Raw genomic sequence first — 6,261 nt, 5'->3', positions numbered from 1 at the left:
AATGTGAGGGGAAGATAAATACACTTTCATAAAGTCTTGAACTTTACTGTCTTGCCTTGGTTTGCTCAGTTTGCCATAACAAAATACCATAAGACTGGTTGGCTAAAAACAATGGAAATTTATTTCTTGAAGTTCTGGAAGATCTCACAGGTCTTAGAATTTCAAGATCAGTGTGAATAGGGTCAGTGTCTGGTGAGAGTTCCCTGCATTGTAGATGGCCGCCTCCTTGCTGCATTCTCACATGGCCTATCATCTGGTCTCTTTTTATAAGGCCACTAATTTCATTATGAGAGTCTCACCTTCATAACCTAATCGATGTTAATTATCTCCTAAAGGTCCCATCTGTGAATATCTTCATATTTGGGGCTGGGCATCAACATATGAATTGGAGGGGGATATAAGCATTAAGTCCATAGCACACCCCTCCTTTATTTTCATTGAGTTATTAGAAAATGCACTGGAACAAAATGAAGACCTTCAAGCATTAACCCTATCTATCCCACATATCTGTTAACTTCAGTTGCTACTAGATAATTGATTCTGTTTGATATCTTACTGTGTTCTAGACTTAATTTATTTATTCCTAAAAAGCACTTCAAAATGCCTGCTATTTCAGAATAATTGGCTTTATGTTGTTTAGGAACTTGTCAGCCTCCCTGTTAAACATTTGTTCATTAATTTATTTTTTACTGTGTAAACATTCAATTTTCTTGGCTGCTATATGTTGTGAGTGGTATACACCTACATGTCTTCACAGTTTAAAAATTCATCACTAAAAATAAAGGAGGTATGATTTTTATTTCTTTTGCTATTATCCAGTATGCTCCCATTAAGGAAAATGCATAACTGTTTTAATAAATGGAGCAGGGGTGCCTGAGTAGCTCAGTCAGTTAAGCATCCAACCGCTGATTTCGGCTCAGGTCATGATCTCATGTTTGTGGATGTAGCCCCGCATCAGGCTTTGCCATGACAGCATGGAGCCTCCTCGTGATTCTCTCTCTTTCTATCTCTGTCTCTGTCTCTCTCTCTCTCTCCCTCTCTGCCTCTGCCCCCTGCTCATGCATGCTCTCTCTCTCTCCATTTCTCTCTCTCTCTCTCTTTCTCTCTCTCAAAATAAATAAATAGACACTTAAAAACTAAGAAAAATAGGGGCACCTGGGTTGCTCAGTTGGTTATGCATCTGACTTTGGCTCAGGTCATGAACTCACAGTTTGTAAGTTCGAGCCCCGAGTCAGGCTCTGTGCTGACAGCTCAGAGCCTGGAGCCTGCTTCAGAATCTGGTTCTCCCTCTCTCTCTGCCCCTCCCCCACTTGCTCTCTCTCTCTCTCTCTCTCTCTCTCTGTCTCTCAAAAATAAACATTAAAAAGATAAAAAATGAATAAATGGAATAATGAAATTACATTTTCTTATTAGATGAATGTCAGACTATGGAAGATAATATTTTTCTTAAAGTGAGTATATGAAAATAGAACTCTGATTCCTTCCAACTCCCTCATTTAAATATTTCCCTTTTCTTTTGTCTTTATCCTGCACTTTGAACTATGTTTATGTTGATAACATGTTATGTGGATATGTGTATGCACATGTGATAGGCAGAGAGTAATCTGTATAAGGAAACAATAAGAAAGTGGAGTGGAAAGTGTATTAGAAGAAGACCAATGAATATCTTTTGCTGTAAAGGTGCAAGACTAAAAAACTTTTGATCATAGAATTCCAGTTAGACAATCCATTATAATTAATTTATTCACTCCTTAGACAAGTCTTAAATACAGCGTGAAGTTTGGACATGTCTATGGAGCACGTGGTATAGCCCTTTCTAGTCTGCTCTCTGCTTAAAGAATACTGTAAAAACAAGTTAAATAGATGTTTACATTTAAAGCAATATAGTTGCTTACTCTGAATAAGGAAATTTGTTAAGCATACAAGACCATTACATGGGTTTAAAACCCAGTTATACCATAACTCACTAGCTATGTTGTAGTGGTCAAATTATTTAAACTCCATAACCCATAGTTTCCTTATCTGTATAAAGTGATAATCGTGGTACTTACTTAGTAGGGACAGATGCAGAACGATTTTTATCAGTGCCTAAAACACAGTAATTCAAAAGTGATTTATTTCAAAAATACTGTGTGTAATGACCATAATATTGTTTATATAAATAAGGGGTAGTACAATAAATAATTAATACTTATAGAATAGTTTAGAACGTATAAATCATTGTATAGTTTTGATATTTCCAACAATGAATTTACATGAAAATAGCAATCATATTTAGGTTTCTGGGCTTTTTGTAAGCAAACAAGAAAATAACTTTATTTTCCTTTCTTCTTAATGGAATGATATACCATACATTTTCTTATGTTGTTTTGTATCATCATGTTATTCTTATTACCAATATAAAATACAAAGACTTTCATTGTGTTCTGAAAAGATAATATCCGGTTTAAGCTGAAAATGTTCTAAGGCCCATTGGGTTACATTGTAACTGACATTTAAAACATATTTTTATAAGTAAAACAAGATGGACAACCAATTTTTTTAAGATTATTTATTTACGTATTTATTTTGAGAAAGAGAGAGAGAATGAGTGGAGGAGGGACGGAGAGGGAGAGAGAATCTCAAGCAGACTCTGTGCTGTCAGTGCAGAGCCCAACTTGGGGCTCGATCTAATAAATGGTGAGATCATGACCTGAGCCTAAATCAAGACTCAGATGTTTAACCGACTGAGCTAGCCAGCAGACAACTGAATCTTCTGCATGTTTTCAAACGTTAAATGGAGTTTGGGGATGTAAAAACTCTTTCCTGGTTCTACAATACTGCTGGAGATAACTATGCAAACATAGATGCAAATGGAGATAGGCTCTTGAACATGCCATGCTGCTAAAATACTGGAATACATGCAGAACTCCCTAATCAAACTTATTTTATCTTTAACCATAATAGAGATTAGTATCTTGAGTTACCTTGATCTTGTTTCATGTCACTGAAAACTTGAGAAGATTTGTGGATAGGGATATTATTGAAATTGAGCCTTAATTGGAACTTAATCTCCATAATTATGCATAATTGCCTGTGTTTATTACTCCTACGATGAGGACACATTTTTCTTTAGTTCCCAGGAAGCATGTGTTAAAGCATCACAAACAGCATTAGATAATATGATTGTATACACTTCACTGACTTTATTTGGTTAAACAGTATTATTATTCAAAGACAGACACAAAGAACTTACAGCATAATGGCCTCTGACTTTGCTAAGTAACTTCAGTGAAATCAAAGATATAACCTCAAAAACATTATCCTTTAAGAATATATGTATAATGGACATAATTAAATTAGATTTAACCCATAGAATATATTGACTTCTTCTATAAGTCTCAGTTTTGAAATGTTTAGTAATATAGGTGTTTTAAGAATAAGATATCAAGTATTCATTACAGTTTTAGTAATCAAATAAATTTAGTTAAGATATCAATCTCCCTGAAATATCTGGAGTACAAACAGAATGAATCATTCATTTTGAAAATGCTGGCAATTTATGATGACGATGATGTCTTGTACCAAATTAAAACAATCAATAGATACTTATTACCTTTTTTTCTGTTTGTGATGGACCAGTAATTCTTTCAATTAATGATTCCAGATTTTGTTATCAGTAGCTGTGAATTTGTTAGAACTAAGGGTAAATCTAAGCAAATTGGGTTAAAAAATTAAGTGAAAGAATGTGAAGAACAATTCTTTTTTAAATTTTTTATTAAATATTTTTTGATGTTTTTATTTATTTATTTTGAGAAAGAGAGAGTGTAAGTGGAGGAGGGTCAGAGACAGAGGGAGATTCCCAAGCAGACTCCATGCTCAGCCCACAACAGTGAGATGATGACCTGAGTTGAAATCAAGAGTCTCACCCTTAACTGACTGCCACCCAGGTGTCCCTGAAGAACAATTCTTAAATGGTCCATGGATAGGCAACTCAAAGATCGCTAAAGCCTCAATTAGTGAAGAAATCATTGTATGCCTTTTTTGACATTTTATCAAATAGCTAGGACAGGGCAGATTTACTTCCTATCCCAATTCTCAAAATGTATATAGCATGTCTAAATCTGAAATAGAATGTTCTAAAGTATCATTCCTCATAATCACAAGTGAATTTGGGAACACTTTTTAAATGCTAAGTGTTAGTTAATTGGTTTCTTTCTTTTACTAGGTATATTTTATTAAGAGAAATTCTAGTTTAGTAAATATTTACTTGGCTTGTCCTGATATATTGAATAATGATTTTTTTTTTTTTTTAGTATAAATGCACCAGACCCTCCTTTTTTTTAAACTGTGGTCTCTGAAATCATCCATCTTAGCCCCAGCCTCAATAAATAAAATATTCTCAGGATATTTTTAACAATACAAAATATACTGATGCTATACATTTTCTGATAGGATTCTGATTGGATCATTTCTGATGTGGGAATTACTTTTCAGGTTATTGTAATATGTACCGATGGTCATGAATCACTCCAATAGACTGTGAGCTTCTTATGAGCAGGAACATTTTTTTTTATCCAGATGGGCACCAAAACATAGACCAGAGACTGTAGCAAAAAATTCATTTTATTGTACATGTGGACTTTTTAAGTTCTGGGAAAAAAGTCTGTTGGCAACTGTCTTTTCGAAGAAGCCAACCAATCTGTGACAAGTGTCACATTTAGAAGCACACTAGTTTGACTTTCAGTTGTGAGAAACTGAAGACATGCTTATTTTCACCAGATACATGTAGAGAAATCACTTTTGTTTCTGGTGATGTGAGAAACAGCCAGAATTTGAATAACAACGGGTGACAATTAAAATTCAAAACAGGATTAGTTAGAACTCGGAACAGTAATAGTTGCCTAGTGTACTTGCTGATACATTTATAAAACCTTCTCCAATAAAAGTTAATCATGTTCTCCTGCAAGTCTCTTTAAACTGTGGTATCCTTAGAAACAGAAGAAATTTTGTCCAGAGTGAAAGGTGTTGCCAGTTTACAACCTGGACCGTCTTTCTCTGGGACCAGGGAACCACGCCCTTTGAAATGTAATCATCAAGGAACATGATGTCCCTATCTCCCAGTTTTTGTAGGAGGGCAGAAGGCTAAACTTAGCAGGTGCCTTGCTCCAATTTTAAAACTACCTCCTGTCATAGAGATATGAGGAACCTTACTTTTTCTTTGTGCAAAACCAATTGCCAAATGGAAATGTCCTACAATCCCCTACATCAACTCTTAATAAGTTTTCAGTGCTTTGTTTCAAAAACAAAAACCTTGAATAAATTTTTTTGCTAATTTAAACTTTTCCAGTGCAATTTTTCTTTTAACATTGTTTTCATATTTTCATTTTCATTTCAGTTAACTTAAATATATATGCATACATATATATACACATATATATACTGTATATACATACACACACACACACACACACATATATATATTTGCTGTTAGTTTTGCATTAAAAAAGTAGAAAAGAACAAAACCTTTTTCAGTAGTGCATGTATTACTTCTTGTGGTCTTTCATTACTTTGATTTGTGTTCCAGTAAAATCATTTACACATTACCTGAATTATGATTAATAATAACAATAACCATAATAAAATAGTGTTTTAAGAATTGAGTTTTAATCTGTAATCCAATTGTATTTTCATCATGCTAGAGTAAGAATTACCAACCTAAGATTATGTCTTAGCCTTGACAATAGTTTTTAAGTGTCAATACATCTAATTACTTTAATAAATCTCAGAAATTTGGGGAAATTTTACATTTATTTTAGAGATAGAGTCTAGAAGTGATTTCACTTATCAAATGTGTGGGATTATATGGCTTAAAGAAAAAAATAGGTGCAAGAAAACACAGGTTAAAAAACAATCTACTAGGGTATTTGGATGCCAAATTCAGTCGTTTCTGCTTTTCTTTCATTCTATTTTCCTCCTTAATATAATTAGGGCTGGGACTTTGCTTTTATTAGCAATAGCATCATGTTTCTTCTCTCCTTTAGATTCCTAAAGAATAGATATCTCAAAATGCGTATGAAAAACCAGAGAAGGCCCCTGTGTGGCTCAGTTAGTTGAGAGTCTGATTCTTGTTTTTTTTAAGTTTATTTTTTTATTGAGAGAGAGAGAGAGAGAGTGCTGAAGGGGCAGAAAGAGATGGATAAAGAGACAGAATCACAAGCCGACTCCACACCATCAGTGTAGAGCCCAATGTGGGGCTTGAACTCACTAACCCTGAGATCA

This window comes from Panthera pardus, unplaced genomic scaffold, assembly GCF_024362965.1.
Source record: "Panthera pardus isolate Hobbes unplaced genomic scaffold, ASM2436296v1 HiC_scaffold_1, whole genome shotgun sequence".
Classification (NCBI taxonomy): Eukaryota; Metazoa; Chordata; class Mammalia; order Carnivora; family Felidae; genus Panthera; species Panthera pardus.
This window is presented reverse-complemented; position numbering follows the sequence as displayed.